At 46.3% G+C, this 20,177-nt stretch overlaps 1 protein-coding gene across 2 annotated transcripts in view; it reads right to left on the bottom strand.

Annotated features, from left to right (window-relative positions):
* The window catches only part of LOC146812212 (protein-glutamine gamma-glutamyltransferase E-like), a 240,122-nt gene that overhangs the window by 25,193 nt on the left and 194,752 nt on the right, over positions 1-20,177 (bottom strand). The window lies entirely within an intron of this gene.

Raw genomic sequence — 20,177 nt, forward strand, 5'->3', positions numbered from 1 at the left:
GGGGCCACCTGAACAGGTGGTTGGCAGCAAGCATATAGTGGGTACCGGGGTCCAAACATACAGTACAGTAGGGCAGGGCGAGGCAGATGGGAAGGATGACACTGAGGAGGATAAACATAAAAAGAGACTACCCTACATGGGGTTGCAATGCCTTTAGGGTCCCATCTGTTGGAAAAACCATGAATAGAATTTTGAAGCGCGAATAAGTCAATGTCTTCACACTCCTTCATAGGGAAATCCAGGCGAAGGAGGGGTAAAAGGAGAGGAGTGGGAACTGACCAGGAGGTAGAGGGTTCCCATAAATATGGAGAATTGGATCTCAGTGTTTCTGATTTATGCTAGTATAAATTGCGAGTGCCATTTAGATAGGGCTATTGCTCTGGTTAAGTACATGGATATTATTTGCAAAGCGCAGACGAATTTCAGTGGATATGCTTGGCTGAGCTACTATGAGGAATTTAGGGCTAGGCTCAGCCTCCACCCGGATAAGCCATGGGGCAGGTGGATTTGGAGCTATGGATGCAGTTGATGTCGTCCACGCAATAAACGGGCTCAAAGCATAGAGCCTGCCTCTAACTTATCAGTCCATTCAGCCCTATGCCATTCCACAGGGAGCGGGATATGCACAGAAGTCAACAGGACCCAGCATTGGGGCCTGTTGGAACTTCAAACAGAGGTTCTGCTACCGGCACCCCAGTAAGTTTAAGTATGAATGTTCCAAGTGCGTGGGACACCACTCCCTCTCTCAATGTTTTACAATAGCAAGCCCCACAGAACAGAGAAAGGCCTCTATGTTATGTTATGTTATGTTAATAGCATTTATTACGCGCACAGCTGCCCCAGCTAAGGGGCGTCCTGGCGCGCGACAAGATACAACACAACCAACACAAGACCACAAGTAAAGGGGACAGATTAAAACAAGAAAGTTTTTAAGGATTTCCGGAATGACAAAAGGTCTTCAATTGTACGGAGCTGAAGCGGGAGCGAATTCCATAACGCTGCAGCCTTCGTCCGAAAAGAGCGCCCACCAGCTCGGCAAAGCCTGAACCTCGGGACTACTGCAAGCACTTGCTCCGAAGATCTTAATGAACGGGTTGGTACATAGCCGGACATAAGATTCGAAAGAATCTGGGGAGCGGATCCTTTCAAAATTTTAAAAGCCAAACATAAAACTTTAAAATGAATTCGCGACTTGATCGGCAGCCAATGCAATGCTCGAAGAGTGCTGGAAGCCGAGCAAGACCTAGGCAAGCCGACAATTGCTCTGGCAGCGGCATTTTGAACGCGTTGAAGCCGAACAATTTCTGCCTGATTGCTCCCTAACAGAAGCGAACTGGCATAGTCCAGGCGAGATAAAACTGTTGCCTGAACTACCATCTGTCTGGTAGAGGGATCGAAAAACTTAAGGACAGGCCTTAAGCCCCGAAGGACTCCAAAGCAGCACGCCGCGGTTTTCTTGGTGTGCCCCACAAAGCTGAGAGTAGAATCCAGCCACACTCCCAGATTTCTCAACTCCATAACCGGAGTTGGAGCCACACCAAGTTCCGGCGGCCACCATCTGTCACCCCAGAGATCCCTACCCTTTCCGACGATCATGACCTCGGTCTTCTTTGCGTTAAGCTGGAGACAGTTGGCAGTCATCCAGCTAGCCACCTCCCTTGGCCCATTCTGGAACTTGGGGGCATCCACATCGGCATCCCCACTGATGGTAACCGCCAGCTGAGTGTCATCAGCATATGAGACCATGTACATGCCCCATTGCTTGACGACATCAGCTAGCGGTCTCACATAGAGATTGAATAAGGTGGGACTCAGTGAGGAACCTTGCGGAACTCCCAAGTCCAGAGGATGGAATTTGGACTGATAGGGAGGTGTAGCAACGCAGAAGGACCGGTCATCAAGAAAGGAACGGAACCACTGAAGTGCTAGCCCCGTGACGCCAATCTCTTCCAGGCGGTGCAGAAGGTTACGGTGCGAGACCGTATCGAAGGCGGCGCTCAGATCTAGCAACACTAGCGCCGCCGTCTGTCCCTGATCCAGCACCGACCGGAGATGTTCAATCATGGCGAGAAGGGCAGTCTCCGTGCTATGCCCAGCTCGGAACCCGTTCTGGGTCACGTCCAGAATGTTAGCTTGAGTAAGATGGTCAGTAAGTGCCTGATTAACATGGGCTTCCATCAACTTGGCCGGCCATGGGAGCAAGGAAATGGGCCGATAGTTCTCCGGTCTTAAAGCGTCCAAGTTTGGCTTCTTCAAGATAGGAGAAACCACAGCACGCTTCCATTTAGTTGGGACCGTGCCCGTAGCCAGTGAAGTATTAATCAGGGAACAAACTGTAGAGCGACCCACAAAAGACTGGTTCCTAAACAGGGCAGGACAGACCGGATCCAAAGGCAAACCAGATTTGACCTTCTGAGCCAAAATATCAAAAGCCTCGGGTAAGAGTTGCGGAAGAGAGGCCAGCATGGGACAGGCAGGAGCAACCACCGCGGTCTTCTGAGAGGGCCCAGTACCAGGAAAGGCACGGTAGATGTCCTGCACCTTTTCCAGAAAAAAAGATGCTAGGGCTTCACAGTGCGAGGTAGAGGCCATGACTGGAGAGGTGGAGCGCTTAGACAGCAGATCCTTAAGAGCTTTAAAAATAGTCTTGGATGGATTGGGGCTATTACGAAATTCCAGAGAGTAGAACGCCGCGCGAGCCCTACAAATGGCACGGTGGTAGATCTTAATAGAGGCCAAGTACAGCGCTTTCTTCGCCGTATCGTAAGATTTCCGCCATTCTCTCTCGGCACGCCTGCAATTCCCTTTCAGTGCACGTAGCGCACTGTCATACCAGGGGTTAGACTTTCTAGGACTGATCTTACTAGTCAGTATGGGAATCAAAAAGTCCAGCGCCCTGGTAATCCAATTACAGAACTGATCATAGCCCAATTCAACATCACTCGAAAGTTCAAGCGGGTCGGCAGTTAGAGCAAGATGAAGATCCTCTAACCTAAGCTTACTCCAATGTCTTCTAGGGATAGAACGGGCTAAAGGAGTTGGAATAATATCAGGTAATAAGACCCGAATATCCACTAGAAAATGGTCCGTCCATCCGTGGGGCGACACGGAGAGAATTGAGGCTTCCGTTAAATTTGTGAAAAAAGGGTCCAATATATGCCCTCCTGAGTGGGTAGGTTGGGAGACTCTTTGAGACAATTGAAGGGCCTCAAGATCCGCGAGAAAGTTACAAACAGCCGGGGTCCTCTGGTTTTCAAAATGGAGATTCAGATCTCCCAGTATAGAGAAATTAGCGCACCCAATTGCCAGAGCACTGACGGCGTCAGGGAAAGCCTCCCTAAATGCAACACCATTACCTGGGGGGCGGTAGACCACCAACCCCGAGATCGAATACTGGGGGCTGATCCCAATCTTAAAAGATGCACTCTCGCACCCAGCAATATGCAAGGCATTCCAAATGCAGGAAAAATTAGATTTCACTGCGAGTGCGATACCCCCCCCTCTAGTAGGGCGATTGAGGGTAAAGATAGAATATTCCGATGGAAAGGCAAGATTGATTATTGCTGCATCGTCCTCCTGCAGCCAAGTTTCGGTAATGGCGAGAATGTCCGGGGACTCATCATGCAAAAGGTCAAAGATGTTTTGATGATGCGATACCAATGACCTAGCATTTAAGCTAAATATCCGAAGAGCGCTCGGCGAGCTAACACTCATACTTGGAGATACAGCAGCAGCAGCCGTCTGACGAGTAGTGGCCGGAGAGGTCAGAGCGAAACCTTTACAGGCACAACAAAACGGGCCGCGTAAAGGGTGGATAACCTGGTTACATTTAGTGATGGTCAGGCCAATGGACCGTAGCGTCTCATTAGAATACGTAATCATCTTACCACCTTAGCTAACAATACGAACGCACTCACCTGCAACCCCCCGCGCGCCCTGCACGTCCCTAGCGCGGACGAGCGCAGACGGGCAGGACTCAGGCACGACTCCGGCTAAGCGACGGCGTCCCACTGCGCGGTACCGCTGCGCGGGAGGAAGCGGCTTTAAATAGGCGTCCCGCGAGGCAAACCCGAGTGCTGTAGCGCTCAAAATGGCGCCCGCCACAAAATCCACTGCCCAAGCCAAAATGGCGTCCACCCCGGGAATCCCCGTGACCCGGGGGCCGGGGGCAGTCTGGACCTAAAGGCCCTTACTCCAATTAAGGTGGAGGTCTTGGTACCTTGGCTCTCCCTGTACTCAGACAGGGAGGCAGCTCTACAATTGGAGTGGGGATTCACTGAAGGTTTTCGGGTGGGGTGTCAGGGTTCTAGGGGGCGTCGGTGGGCAGACAATTTGAAGTCAGCTAAGGAACTCCCTCAGGTGGTAGCAGCAAAACTAGACAAACGGGGTGGCTGAGGGCAGAGTAGTGAGTCCTTTCTTTGAGTGGCACCTGCAGGACCTGATTATTTCTCCACTGGGGGCGGTGCCCCAAAAAGGAGTGGGGGAACAAATTAATTACTGAGGAGGATACCTGGGCGCTGTATGCCTAGGTAGATGATGCTATCCGCCTGGTGTAGAAGTGTGGGAGGGGGCTGAAATGAAGAAATACAATGTCAAAATTACCTTTCAGTTACTGCCCATACATCCAACGGAATTTTCTTTGCTAGGCATGCAATGTGGGGGTGCTATCTATGTGGACAAAGTGCTGCCGAAGGATGTACCATTTCCTATGCCTTGTTTGAACTTTTCAGCACATTTTGTACAGTGGGTTTTAAACAAGAGGGGTGGACACCGTGAAGTGTCTTACTACCTAGATGATTTTTTGTTTGTTGGCACACAAGCCTCATGGAACTGTGTCCACCCATTGGCACAATTTTAGTCCTTAGCACAGGATTTTGGAGTGCCTTTGGTTCCTGAGAAGATGGAGGGTTCTAGTGGTGTGTTGACATTCCAGGGTATCGAGCTGGACTTAGTGCAGTGGGAGACCCGGTTGCCAAATGAGAATGTGGTGAAGATACAGGGCTTTCTGACACGTGATTAGGGAGAGGAAGATTGAGCTGAGAGCAGTGCAGAAGCTGCTGGGCTTCCTGAACTGTGTGTGCTAGGTGGTGAGATCAGGGAAGACGTTTTGCAGGTGTATTGGCATGACCGTGTCGGGGGCAGTTCTGCCGCACCACAGGGTGTGGATCTCTTTGGCAGTATGGGCTGACCTGGGTGTTTGGCAGACATTCCTGGATGATTACAACGGTGTGTCCTTGGGCTTTTTGGAAGAAAATAGTGTGGCAGGTCCAGATAAGTCTAAGATGTGGCTGGGGCCCTGGGTTTTGGTCTTTTCTGGGACAGGAGGTGGTGTGCAGAAGCGTGACCAGTGCATTGGTTGAGTCAAGGTTGGAGCATTGCTTTCTTGGAGTTTTTCCCACTGTTGGTGGCTTTGGCAGTCTGAGGGGCTGAGTTGATGAAGAAGGCTATACTGTTCCATGTGGGCATCATGGCAGTGGTGAAACTAGTGAAACAGGCAGATAGCAAGGGACTTGTGGGTGTTGAGGCTGTTGTGGAGGTTCATGCTGGTGTTCTTGAGGTTTAATGAGGTGTTTAGGGTGAAGCATGTGCCGGGTGGCAGCAATGGTATAGCTGATTCCTTGTCTCATTGGCAGTGGCAGCATTTTCGCCGGCTGGTGCCAGGAACAGAAGAGTTCAAGACACAATTACCAGCAGACTTCTGGGCCTAGCAGTAGTGAGAGTTGTGAGACTGGTCTGGAGGTCGCTGGTGGAGTACACCGGGAGGAGTTACAGACTAGCATGGAACTAATTTGGGGAGGTTTCAGGCCGTCCTATAGAAATTATGCGGCTGGAGCGACAGGACACTGAGCAAGGAGTTTTGAGTTTTATTTTATCTTGTATTGACAAAGGTCTGTCACCTCTGACTATTGCGCATGTTGGCAGGCATCTCTTTCTATGGCAAGCTGTACTTGAGTTTTGATCCTGCCAAGGATGAGTATCTGCGCCGGGTTCTGAAATGGTGGGGCAGGGTAAGGGGTGTGGTGTGGGTGGCTTTGCAGGAAGCTATTACGTTTGAGCTGTTGCAGGAGTTGTTGGCTGTTTTTCCTCTTTGTTGCTATGATCATTGTGAAGTTGCAGTTTTTCGTCTATGTATGATCTTGATGCTCTTTGGGGTGTACTGGTTTTCAGGGCCGTTTGGGTACTGCTAGACAAGGGGGAGGCGGTTGTATGAAAGGTTCATTTGGAGTAGGGGAGGTTGTGCATTTGACTGCAGCAGTCTAAGGTAGATCAGGAGGACAGGGGTAAATGGGTACGGCTGTGTGAAAGTGGCAGCAGTTAAGTCTACCCTGTAAGGGAATGGCATGGTTTCCAGTTTCTGGACAGCTGGTGTTCATCATAGATATTTTGTCACGCAGATGGCAGTAGGGTCACTGCTGTTATATTCCATATAGGTACCATAATATAGGCCACAGTAATCTCATTACCCTTCACCTATATTCCCTCCCTACATTACACTTGTCACGTTTTACAGGGACTGACCTTTCACCTAGATATTCCACTGTATTCAGAACGCGGATTTTCCCTAGTTCGAAATCTCATACATTATGCCTGTGGATTCTTGGAAGCACAGCAGGTCTAACATCTCCTGTATAAAATCTTTGTACAAAGTTCATGACCAACGTCATCCATAGGCCGACACAGTAATACAGCAAGGTAGGACCCCTGGGGAGACCTATGGGTATATATACATCACATCTTGGTAAGATAAGGCAGAGGAGACTGAGACTTTCCAGCCGACACAGTGACCAGAGACGCGGCGGTTCCTGCATGCAGACCCTCCAGCTCGCAGTGGTCTAACATCCCTCGTGGGATGTCTAGCTCGAGACCAGGACCGGGTCCCACAGTCTCTCACTTCAAGTAATGGGGATGACTAAATCCTAGAGGGATTTGTGGCTTAACACTTACATACATGCTAGGTACACTTAGGTAGATCCAGTTAGGGAGGCATCATATGAGGACGCATCCTATTTCATGTGTTTTATATATTCATATGTATTCATGACTGTAGTAAGATGGTAGAGCTATACCATCCACTTACCTTTACTGTACTGCTAATCATTTATATCTTATACTGTCTAACGGTTGTTGCAGCTCATTTATTCTACACCAGAATAAAAACTGTTCAATAAATTCTTATTGAAAAGGCCCAGCTTGTTTATTCTGTGTATTTCTCTGAGACAGACTAAAAAAGCACAAATGACTGAGCGAAAGGTAGTATGTTGTTTCCAGGGTCCTGAGGGATCAGGGTTGTCATGTTCGATGGTTGCCAAGAACTATTCTCTCCTTGGTAAGAGGAGATTTTAGTGGCACTATGAGCTAATTGGTACAAGAAGGGCAACATACCCGATGGGGGTGATCAGAGTTTGCCTGACACCAATCCTACTGTGTATGTTGTCTAAACGCGCAGATGCTGTATATTGTTTATAGGAACACCACAACACTGCCTTTCCATTGTTGGCAGTGTTGCGCATGGCTTTAGGCAGACTTGGGAGAGACCCAACGAGGTTCAGTATGCATTACTTTCAGATTCTGGCAGTGACGGCTATAGCACGCTTGGGGTGGTCTTGGGGATGGATTCATCAGATTGGCAGGTGAAGATCGAGGTGCTGTGAGCACTATGTGCGAAAGCAGTGGGGGACTTTTCCTGGTGGGGGGGTAAGGTGTCTGAGCAAATTGCCTCTTTTTTTCTGCCACAGAGTGTGTGAGTGTTCCAGGGACTAAGACGGTTACCTGGATTGTTGGACATTTCGGTGTGCACTGGGCAGCAAAGTATGCGGACAAACAAGTTTATGGACGGAACCTGGGCCTGCAGACCAACCATTTCGAGGTGCTTCGGTGGGGTAAAAGAGGAATGTATTGAGGTGCCTTGTTGCCATAGCTGACAAAGTTGAGGGGTTGCCGGACATGCTCCTGATTCATCTGGTGAAATATATAACTTGGTTTGTTTGTCAGGACTGACTTTGCTCCAACATATGCAGAGGGACTTGGAGCCGATCAAGAGGTATTTTTCAGGCAAATGTTTGGTCTGGACTGAGTTTGTGCAGTGCAGGGTTTGGCTGGGGGCCTTGAAACATGCTGGGATTGATAAGGCCCAGAGGAAGCTGAACAGAGCAAGACAGATCTCTGCTTGACTTATGACAGCAAGGTGATTGCACATGGGGAGCTTAAGCAAGAGGAGCTGGGTCTTTTCAGGGATGATGGGGAGCACCTTTCACACCGGTATTTTAGGGGGTGGAGAGTCCCATGCGGGCATATCCACCCTTCAAGGGGGAGGAAGGGAGCACAGGTGACTGAAGGCAGTGCATGGGATGCGACGAGCACAGGAAGAATCTTCAAGGGAGGTGGTTGTAGGGCATGTGAAGGAGTGATTGGGTATAAGGAACAAGGTCACTGACAGAAACGGGAAGAATTAAGCAAAGGATATGGACCTACTGGGGAATTGGAAACGGGTGACTTGTGAGTGATGCGAGGAGAATGGAAATGTCTGGTTTTATGTCAAGATTTAGAATGATGAGCTATTGTTAATGTTAATAAAGTTCAATAGAATGTTAGCAACCCTGTCCTAATAAATGGCCTTTTATGCTAATACAACAACGAGGAGTGTGGTTATTGCACAATGTTGACCCCGGGAGAAGTGAAGGTCTTAGACAAGTCTTCCCCTGGGGTGCTTCATGCTGGCCACAAGACAGGGTGGAGATAGGTAAGTTAGGGGAAGGGGCAGATTAGGTTGTAGGCTATATATGCATCAGGAGAGGCATATCCAGCCTCTTTCTTATGCCGAGCACCAACGTGAGGGGAGTTGATTAACAAGGTCCTCCTGCCAACCCTGCATGTGATAGAAGGTTCCTGGTGGTAGTCCATTTGCAGTGTGCTGCCAATTTAGGACAGGTTGTAGGAGGTGTTTTGGGGGTGGAGAGTTACATGCGGGCATATCCACCCCTCAGGGGGCAGGAAGGGAGCACAGGTGACTGAAGGCTGTGCCCGGGATGCGACGAACAAGGGGTGTTTTACCCAGCCCCTCCCTGAGCTTCAAAGGACCACTTAAGGGTTGTACCAAACCCCTTCCTGATGTTAGATGATGCCTAATCCATCACTTGCCAATAAAGCTCAGACCAGGACTTGCCTGCCCTTTGTTTTACTAGACATACTGGTGCCGTACCAAGGGGAAAGGGAAGCAAAACTGACCAGAACCAGTTTTAGGGTTAGATAAAGGGGTGTGCCCAACAGTAGGGTGGCACTGGGTATAAAGGTGGCAATCCCCATATCCTGAAATCACAACACAACCAGACCAGAGAAGATCCAGAAGAACTGCCCATTATCTGAAGAAGGAAGACTAGACCTGCTTGCCTGGAACCCAGGACCACAGAAGTAATTCCAGTGGTCCATTGGCTGACTTCCTGTTTGAGCCACAGGGACAAAAGAAGCTTAAAAATTGTATTCCTGCTTTCCAGCTGATCAAACCCAACTGGACTGGACCTGGTTCCCTTGGCTGGCCTCTTGGGGGGTGATTCCTGACCCCGAAATGCTGTCCTCAAGACCCTGGACACTTAGCTGGAGTCAGCATGCATTTCTCTCTGCTTGACTGAAGTTTTCACTGAGTATGACGCAGAGAGGCACAGAGCGATGCTGACCTTTGCATCACAGCACCGTGCAGCCCTCGCACTAAGGACAGAAGGTGAAAACTCCCAACTGGCCAAACGTGGTCCTTTACCTGGGACACGCTTCATTGCGGTCAGCCTGAACTCTTAACTTTGTCCCAGTATGGAGGGACCTGACATCTGCAGTTGGCACTAATTATAATCTTAAACTTTAAAATCCCAAGTATCCTGATTGTATTTTTCTCATTTTGGTGTTATTTTATTTATTAGAATATCCCCTATTTTTCTAAAGTGGTTTGGGATTCTTCTTGTGTTACATTTTCACTTTATTATTGTTTGAGTACTGCATAAATACTCTATACATTGACTATAAGTTAAACCTGACTGCATTATGCCGAGCTACCAAAGGGCTAACCACAGGATTAATTATTGACAGTTGTGGTTCACCCCTGAGAAGGACTGTGATTATTTTTATGAAGTAGGTTCTCACCCTCTTTAACAAATAGAAAATAGTTTTACTCTAGGCATTAAAGCAATAATTATCAGCTGTCTAGCTCTTCCATTCCCTTATATTTAAGTATTTCTGATTGCAAGATGTCATACAGAATTTCAAGAGTACAACTTCAGCTCAAGTACCACATGGCCTAAGTAGCTGTAGCCACTGACCATGGGGCCTGATGTTTCTGTTAAGGGAAACTGCCTCTAACACAGCACAGTGAGCCAAAAGCAAGTGTTATCAAGGGCCTGGTAAGACATGACAGTTGATGATGAATTAGAAACTTGCTCAATGAGAGTATTGAAGAGGAAAAACGGGTATCTTCTTGACCTGGTATCTTCCTGTCAGGTTCCTGCACTAAAATTAGGAGTGGAAGGAGTTTGCACCATCTCAGTTAGTTTATAGAGAATGTTAGAATATTACAGCGTCTTTTATTGTGAATTGAGGCCATGGTTGACCCTGTCTCTGGCAAGAACAACAGAAACAGGGGATCAACTTTTGCATTTCCCTGTAGTCTGTATCTTACCTTTATTCTTACTCGGACCAGTAAACAACAAAGCCTACAGAAGATTTTAAGTGTGCAACCCTGCCTTAGGAATAAAGTGACGCCCATTCCTGCTGTTGCATTGTGCCATAAAGTTGTCGTCCATGGTGATGTATTTTGTCAGAATAAAAGAACACGATGCATAAGGAGAGGAGACAATAGCATGCTGGTGAATTCTGCCTTATGTAGCTCAGACTTGATCTATATTAAATGTACTAAGATATTTTTTAGAACCCTCATATTGAACCTGGGTCAAAGATTCCTTCACCCACCACAACCCCATGATGTTGTTGCTGTCTCAATGTTGCTAGGAAAAAAATAAACCTGATAAATGAAGCACCCTTAATATAGGTAATGGAGGAGGAGGTGATGGTTCCATCATGGCTGCTCAGAGCTGAAGCCCCGTGGAAGCCCTGCACACAGCAAAGCAAGAGCGGTGCTTCATCACACCAAAACCAGCAGGAAAAACTCACTCCCGACATCGGAGCATTGGGAGCGTCTGCCACTGTGGGCGCCATTCCCCCAAACTGCTTTGTTGCCGTGCAATCGGCTAAACCTCGCCAGGCGATCGCGCCTCAAAATGGCGCATGGGGCGGAGCGGACTCGCTTTTTTCTGTAACAGAGCAGGGGCCGCTAAATGAGGAGCGGGCCCCCGGGAGACTGCATCGGAGGAGCGGCGAGACCCGGAGCTGGCCCCTCTGCATCCACGGTGGGCGCCTGCAGCAGAAGTGGAGCTGCTGTTACCGATGGTGCAGCCCTGAATCACACAAAGCAACGCAGATACTCAGCATGCAAGGTAGCAACCACTAAGACCGAGAACAACCCAACGATCCCACGGTACCTGTGTAACTCCGTGACAACGCGAGACACAGCAACATCCGGTGAGCACATCGGGAGCCCGTGGGGAGTCAGCTCCGGTGTTGCGAGAGTCCTGCATGCCCTACCATACGCGCTGCAGTGGCTGAGTGGCGGTGAGTGGGGAAGCCGAGATTGCCTCATGTGATCCAATTTGGGAGATTTGAGGACCGGAGGGTGCCTGAATATATCCCTCATAAAAAACTTTGCTAATATTTCTAAGCGGGATACGCCACGCCTGACCCCAAAATGGCACCCGCCAGGGAAATACCATCGGTGAGGGAGGATCCCAATGTATAAACTGGATCAAAGGCATTACTATGTAAAAGATTCACAAAACAAGGGGAAAGACAAAATGCAGAGTCATGGGGTTAAACATATCCCCATAATCATTGCTTCTTACCTGTGGCAGAGCAAGACCTGCTAATGCATGGAAAGGTCAGGCCAAGGCTTGTCTGACTCTAAAATGGTGCCCAGAATCAATATCTGCAATGTCTCTATGGGGGACTATTGAGGATTAATTTCGGATGAACCCCTCTTCAGTTTCACAGCCGCCAAGTGGACTGTAGACAAGAACAATGGTTTATCCCTCAATTTTACAGACTTTGGAACTGTCCCTTGCATCTCTGCTCTCCCCTCTCTTGACCTGGGGGTGAGTTGGAGGATGAGGGGGTTGGCGCTTCCCTGTAACACCGGGAACGTTGCATTGATGGATCTATGACAATGCCCCCTGGGTGGATACCTAAACTGATCGTACTTACAGCGGTACCCGAGCAGCCTTGGCCGATGCCTGGTGGAGCTGTCCTATGCAGCTATAGAGGAGTTTGGCTCGGCTTCACCCCCTCGCCGGCACCTACCCAGCTGGACATCTGACACGGTTTTCCTCGTCTCCCCGCTTTGATTTCCTCCCCTCCTCCTCCTCTTCCCAGTGTCTTGGCGATACTACGCGTTATTTACTCTTAATATTGTGTAATCTCAGTTTCTTTCCTATGTCTATACATGGCTCCTGTAACTGACGTAATTATGTAACTTGTAAACCGCGGATCCTCATCTAAAGTGCTCTAATACCTCCGGGTCTAGCCAGCGCTATATAAATTGCAAATACATAAATAAATAAATGGGGAGTTGGAATCCCCTTTCACTGTTATCCCAAATAGTGTGTGTATTTAAAGTGAAAAATGAAGTGTGTGCCTCAGCTGCAGCTGCATTGTACCTTACAGTTGTGATTCATGTTGATGAATTTGTTAGGATGAAGGAATGGGATGCCTATGGAGAAGAGACAATAGCATACTTGTCCAATACTTACTAATGAATTCTGCATCCTGTAGCCCAGACTCAAATTACGATATCTTTTAGAACACTAACATTGAACATGGGTCACAGATTTAGGGAGGCAAAGCCTCAGACACTTCTTTGGGTCTCGACCTAACAGTGTTGTAGCTGTTTCAAGGTTCCTAGGGAAAAATTAACCTTACAATTGAAGCGCCCTTAATGAAGAAAGTGGAACGGAACCCATTCCCCAGATCTTAGTTGCGTGTTTATGTCCCTTTCACTTATACCCCACATAGTGCATGTATTTAAAGTGAGAAAAAGTACTGTCCAGATACCTCAAATACATCTATAAAATGAATAAAGGACCTTTTGAAGAATCCATACAGTATAGAAAGAACTGACCACATTTGTTTGTGCCAATGAATGTTTCATGATTAAGAGCCAACACAGCCTCCTATAGGCCTGGATCTAATGCTGAATCTTCACCATCCTACTTATCCATAAATTCATCACAGCAATATAAGGGCCAGATTTGGAGTTTAGCAGATGAGTATTACATCATAGAAGTAACAGATATCCTGTCTACATATTACAAGTGCATAACAATATAATATCATAATGTACTAATAACAATGTGGACAGGATATCCGACATGTTTGTGACGGAGTACCATCTACTAAACTCTAAATCAGTCTCTAAGTTTGCCAAATGAAGTTTAATATATAATTGAGATAGTATATGGTATAAATATCTGTCATCAAAAGAATGCTCATTAGTATTCAAATGTTCCCCAAGATTAACTTTAAAACATTGCTGTAATTAAAATATAAAGGATATCTGAGAATTGAGTCCCACATTTTCCAGTCAGAGTATTGGATTCTTTAAGAAATCCATGTGTGTCAATCAAATACTATAAAGATCTTATAGTATTGTGCATGCTTGCATCAACCCACACACCAGGGAGGGAAAGTAATTTTTCCTCAAACAATACCTTGACTTATTTTTAAACTATGTTTTTGGGGGGGGAAAATAGGGCTACTAAATTCAGTTAAATAAAAGTATGTTCTAATAGAGGAAATCAGAGCAATAAGAAACATAAACCTAGGCACTCTGCAGATGCCTAGAGCATGTAACAATTGGATGAAATGTAATCTAGTAGCCCAATAATAATGATGATAGTCTAGAAGTAAGAGCACAAGAAACTCCAGAGCCCAGTAAGGTCAATGGGGCACTGCATGATTACAGTTTACTTCCTGTGGTGCTAGCCTTTGAGTAAAACCGCGCTCAGCATCATAGACACTACAGCCTAATACAGCCACGCAGCAGCACCAACCTGGCTCCTGGGCACGGGGATAGTGTTTTCTCCGCCACCTCGCTACGCTGCTTCTAGCCTCCCCCGCCGCCTCTCCTTCCATCGAGGCCGCTGTTGGGGGGGGACTACAGCCCCCAGCATTCCACCTGGGAACCGCCCATTTCCGGCGGAAATCGCGCCCGGTGGTGCTACTTTTGCAGACCCTTTCCCCGCGTCGCGGGACGCGCGCGGGCTGAGCCCGGGCAGAGGGCGGGCCGTCTGTGGCCGTCAGGGGCAGGAAGAGGCAGGGCAGGGCTACCCCCCTTAAGTGCCGCGAGACGGAGACCGTATTAAGGTACTGTGACTATTGCAAGCGGTGGGACTTTGGCATTCTGTTGCACGCTGAGGACGGAAGGGGGCATTACCTTCCTCCTGACATGCTGTGGCACTAACTGGGATTTGGCTATCGTGGACTGAGGAGAACACGAGAGGTTTGTTAGGGTAGATAACTGCTTATCATCTATTATTGATTTGTAGTAGTGTGGTATGAGAGCACCCCATGTCTAAAGTTAAACCTTCCTCGGCTAAATCAACCATGGACAATTATTTGGTGAAGATGGTTGATAAAATAAATCAAGAGCGGAGAAAATCATTGGGGCGGGTGGAGGTTATCGATCCTATTCTTTTAAATATCAACCCTCCTACCCATTTACCTGCTGTAGATAATGTTAATGATGAGATTAATGATCGGATCCATGATACGGTTGACATTATTGTGGTTGCCCCCGCAGATGACAATAACTTAGATGACCCCCCTACTGAGGACCTAACATGTAATGCAGACCCACCGACTGCTGTTTCAACGGCTACTACATCGCAAAGAATATTACGCTCTAGCAGGACACATAATAAGACACATAATAAGATTGTGCATTCTAAGAGGGGGGGGCGATCATTACCTAAAAGAATTGATCCTTTAACCTTGAATTCTGTTCAAACCCCTACCGTAGTGCAGGATAGTAACCCGGTCACTATCGAAAGTGGACAGTTGGATCTCCTAATTAGTATGATTGACGCCAAGTTTGATTTATGAATCAAACCATTAATGAATAAATTAGATATGGTAGTTACTGAGGTGGCTAGATTAGGAGGTCTGTTAGAATCTCATCTTAACGTGAGTACTGGTACCAAAGTGAACGTTGAAACTACAGTAAATAGCCATGTCCTCCGACAGGCCTCTGAGTTAGTTAAACCAACGGCCAACCCCCCTAAGACATCATATGGTGAACAAGGTGATGAGAGTAGAAATGCCACTGATTCTCTGCAGACCCTAGGTCAACAAAGATTGTCATACACCCCCACTGTTGAGAATCAATCCGGACCTGGTGTAAAAAATTCTGGTACCTCTAGACCCGACTTGCCCCCAGCTTGTGCTCCGTTTGTGGCGGTTCTTACCAATGTCCCACAAGTTAAAGAAACTGGCCGTAACCATAGTGAAACCCATGTTTCTTTGAAAAACAAAACTGTGGATTGGTTACACCGGGAATGCGGCTTTCCAGTAGTCTTGGCAAAGGATATCATAAGTACAAGAAGAGTCGATTGGATTGGGAGCTCGCGCAAGACTTGTGGGGGTGACTGTATTATAGTTAATTTCCGTAACCCCCACCTTGCATCCACAGCTTTGTTAAGAGCACAGTCCTCCTCCTCATTGGACCAAGGGATATCCCTTCGGCCTCTAGGGTATTTTTATAGGCATCATAATACCCGTCCAAATATTGTATACACTGGGGCGAGAGAAAGAGATAAGCTTGTTTCCACTGGTCCTATCTTCACTACGGCAAACCGATTTGAAGCTTTGAGCGGACTGGATGGGAATTATTGACTGGTGCCAGTTTCGTCTAAATCAACTAATGTGGCTGATACCGCGGGAGGTAAGGGAGGGAATGTTGCTGTGAGGGCGCCAGACTCAGTGGATGCCAGTGGGATTGTCATTACCAGCGGGAAGATTGGCTACTGTGAAAGAGAGAACTGTGCCCCCTTGTCCGGTGACCAGCCCCGCAGTTCCATGCCTTCTGATCTTATTAGTCCCTCTCCTTGTCTTAGATCCCGGAGGCAGAGTGTTTGCTCGATTGCTAGTTGGAATATTGCGGGACACTCCTCTAAGGTCACCTGTCTGGGATGGGTAGAATTTATTAACACTTTTAACATTTTATGTTTTCAGGAAACCTGGTGTGTTGACCCAATCAATTACAATGGTTTTGTTTCTTATAACCTACCAGCCGTGGCCTCATCATCGGGCAGAGCAAAGGGTGGGTTATTAGTTTTGATTGCTGTAGATATACCTATCAAAGTCAAAAACCATGTTTTGGTTGGTACACATTCCCAGATTTTATGGCTTCAACAGGAGCAGGACAGGAATATCCTTTTAATTAATTTTTATAACAATATCTTTGACCACTCAAGGTACCAGGTCGTACTTGCATTGGAATCCGCAATGGAAGATATTGTAACTAAATTTGATATTGTCTTTGATATCATCTGGGTGGGAGATTTTAATACAGTGGTGTGTCCTCTTGCCGCTCAAAGGGTATGTGGCTTTATTGATTGTTGGGGGGATGGTGTCTTCCATTTCCCTCACAACTCTTATGGTAATTCTCTGAACAAAATTTTAACAACATACGACATGGAAATATTGGCTAATCAGACTAATAACTCAGGTGAAGTTGTCCCCACTTAGACGGGAAGGAACGCTAACACAGTGATTGATTTTATTTGTATATCATCTGGTATCGGCCCAAGGTGTTCTACCCCTGTGGTTGTAGACAACATAATTAGTGATCATAATTGTATCACTGCTGAGATAACCTTATGGAAGGAACGACCTGCGTTTATTCCATGTACTATTACCAACATTGAGCCCCATCGCCCTAACGGTATTCGTATCAGATGGAAGGGCAATAAAGCGGACATCCAGTCTAATGCCATTGTGTCAAAATGTCTTACAGAAATAGTTACAATTTTAGAATGTGAGGAGGGAAATGCCGAAATCGTGCATACTTTTACCAATCTTAATTTAACTATAGACAGCAACTTCACTATATCTCATAAGGGTAGGAAACCCCAGCTCAAGGGATGGTTTGACCATACCTGCACTACTGCACTTAAAAGGCTCAAAATAGCATTGTCAGCCGAGAAGAGAGATACTGGAACTATTAGGGAATTACGAGGGATCTACCAGACCGCTATTAAATCTAGGAAAACCGAACTAAGACAAGAGGCTTGGGATAAACTGGATCAAGCAGCCTCTACTGCGGATTCTTCTTTATTTTGGGCAACAGTTAACAGTCCCTTTTTGAAGGACGATAAGATCCCAGAACTAACAGCAAATGTCAGTTCGGAGAGTTGGGTCACCCATTTCTCCCAGATTTTTGATTCAACCAGAAATGGTGAATTCTATGATGACAGGTGGCCTGTTATATCCTTGGACATTACTACTGCCGAAGTGTGGGATAGTATTAATTCCAGCAAGGGTGGGAAGGCCCAGGGACCTGATGGGGTTCCTATTGATGTATACAAAACAGTACCAGAGATATGGGGCCCGCTGCTTACAAAGGTTTTTAATACTGCCGTACGCGCTGGGGTTCCACACACTTGGGAAGAATCCATCATCGTACCGATCTACAAGAAAGGAGACAGGGGGGATGCAAAGAATTACCGCCCAATTTCCCTCCTGGACTCCTCGGTGAAAGTCATGAGCCGGGTACTTATGGTAAGGTTAGAAGAATGGGCCGAGTCCAATAATATCCTGGCTGATTCCCAATACGGCTTCAGGAGGGGCAGAGGAACATTAGAACAATGCCTCAACCTTGACTTAATCATAGGCAAATATACTAAGGCAAAAAAAGGATCTCTCTATCTCTGCTTCGCAGATTTGAGTAGTGCCTTTGATATGGTGGATCATAACATTTTATGGACCACGCTATTGGAAATGGGGGCCCCAGAGGCTATTGTTTACTTTTTAGCGAGACTTTAGGCCAAATTAAACTCTAGTGTTCGCTATGGTCAGGCTGGGGAGTGTACCCCCAAGTTCAGTGTTAGATGGGGAATTAGACAAGGGTGTGTGCTTGCCCCTCTACTTTTTATTCTTTTTATTAACAAAGTGGACACAGTTTTAAAAGAGATTGTGGCTGACGCACCAAAAATTAATGATTTCAGCGTTCCCGTACTTCTTTACGCGGACGACGCTGTAATTTTGTCTAGGACCCCTATTGGCCTACAGCGCCTGATGGACAGGTTTTTGCTGTGCATCAACGACAGAAAGCTGTTGATCAACAAGACTAAAACCTTTATTATGGAATGCGGTTAGAAGGCCATAAGGTGTTAACAGTGGATTCTTTTAATTACCTCGGCATCACCTTTTCTAAATCAGGCAGCTGGACTAGCGAGATTAATAATGTCCAGGCAAAGATGGCAAAAAGCTCGCATGGGGTGTTTAAATTCGCTACAAACATCGGAGATAAAAGGATTAAAGATATGCTGACGATCTTTCAAATGAGATGTTTATCTGTGGCCCTTTATGGAGCCGGAGTGTGGGGGCATATCAAGACAGGGAACCTGCAAGTGGAGGAAAACCTCTTTCTAAAAAGGTTGCTATGTTTGCCTAAATCCGCTACCAATGATTTGGCCCATAGAGAACTAGGTATCTCCCACCTCTCCGATTTACTGGCACTAAGGCCCTTAATGTTGTGGCGTTCTGTATGGTTAAAAGAAGAGACCTCCCTAAGCAGAGCAATTATTGGAGATTGTATCTCCATTGATGGCCACCTAAAAATTCCCTGGATTAAATATGTCATAAATTGTTACTTCGAGATTTATGGTATTAGCCTTAAAGATGACTGTAACGCCCCCTCCAGTTTGTCTAAAAAAGTGATGAAGTCGGTTTTTATGAATTTTAAGCTAGAGCAAAGGGAAAGGACTAGTAGTAACTTAAGTACATGTATGTTTTACAGCAGATTCTGTGAAAACGAGGGTTTTCAGCCATATCTGAGTCTAGTTACTCGACCCTCCCATAGGTATGTTATTACTAGATTAAGGTTTGGGATAGTTCATCATTTAGTGGCCTACCCGTGTATTAAAAAACATCCGGTAGGACCATGCCCATGTGATAACGTATCAGCTCAAAGCACTATGCACTTTCTTCTGTCATGCAAGCCTATCTTAAACCTATCCTGTTAAAATACGGAGTCAGGAATAGACAAGATGCTATGAAGCTGCTTTTTAAACCATACCCTGATGTATGCTTTTTTACTGCAACCTTCCTCCTATCAGCCATTAAAGTAAGGCCTGGTATGCTTTTTTAATTATTTAAATGTCTTAATCATGTAACCTGTCTACAATTTTTATCATGAAATGTTTCTTGTATTTGCTGTGTATTTGTTTTGCTTTTATGGACTTGTGTTTTAAGCTCCGAATAAAGCCTTATGAAATTAAAAATGAGTAAAATACAATGCAAGCATTGGGAAACCATTGAACACAGCATTGCTCTAAAGCACCAAGAGTCATATTCTGAGTCTAGGTCAACATTACTGATTAAAGGGAAGAAAGGAGGAAAACAGCAAATGGTCCTTACCAAATAACATCAATTCACAAAAGAGTAATGTTGGGTTGTCCTCTCTTCAAGCACAATCTATTGGTAGGAGGACGAGCAAGTGGTGGTAAGTAGCCCAAAGCCTCTACACAGTTTATTCCATGTGGAGATAGAATTAAGGCAGTAGTGACTGGCATATATATGACAATTAAATGGTACCCATCCTTAGGTTTTAGGTTTTTATTTGTGAATGTGGGTAGTTTATAAAAAGTACAGAAAACCTGGATAATTTGGAATAACAGAATAAGGTCTATAACAGAGAAATTTCTATTCAGAGATACAGATTCTGAGTTTTCATACCTAAAATGAACTGTCTTAAAGAAAAACAGATGAAAAGGGATGAGTTTTTATTGCCAGACATCAACGCCAAGAGAACTTGGGTGTTCAATTGCTCCGAAAAAAGGGAGGGCATTTTCACAAAGCCCTTTCAGTTC

The sequence above is a fragment of the Triturus cristatus genome, chromosome 7, assembly GCF_964204655.1.
Source record: "Triturus cristatus chromosome 7, aTriCri1.1, whole genome shotgun sequence".
NCBI lineage: Eukaryota > Metazoa > Chordata > Amphibia > Caudata > Salamandridae > Triturus > Triturus cristatus.